Below are 430 nucleotides of genomic sequence, written 5' to 3'. Positions count from 1 at the left end.
GTCCCCGGAGACGAACTAACCACTGTCTATTAGTGGTACTGCTGGGAGTATCACAGGGACCACCATGTCACTGCAGTAATAGTGGTAGTATCTATTAAAATCAGTGGGTATCTATTTCAGTACATGCCAGTGGACCTCCACACATTATCCACAGCATCTCAGTGGTTAAAGAGATATCCTGCTAAACACATATGATAAACAGCCCCTTCTAACGTAACTAAGGGACTTCATTTAGGAGACAACCTCTTTAGGAATACTTTTAGACATTCACATTGCTGGACTTCCATATTCAGATTATATTCTCAGAAATGTTTCATTAGTTTGTAAAGCTTTTGTCTTGTGTGTACATCTGAATGGAGCATCTAAGAATTGCATAGTAATGCATTTTATGACTACAGTTTAAGTTTTCACCTTGAGTTTTCACTCAATG

This window comes from Dendropsophus ebraccatus, chromosome 8 (assembly GCF_027789765.1).
Source record: "Dendropsophus ebraccatus isolate aDenEbr1 chromosome 8, aDenEbr1.pat, whole genome shotgun sequence".
Taxonomy (NCBI): domain Eukaryota; kingdom Metazoa; phylum Chordata; class Amphibia; order Anura; family Hylidae; genus Dendropsophus; species Dendropsophus ebraccatus.
The sequence above is the reverse complement of the archived record's forward strand: the minus strand, read 5'-3'. Positions refer to the sequence as shown.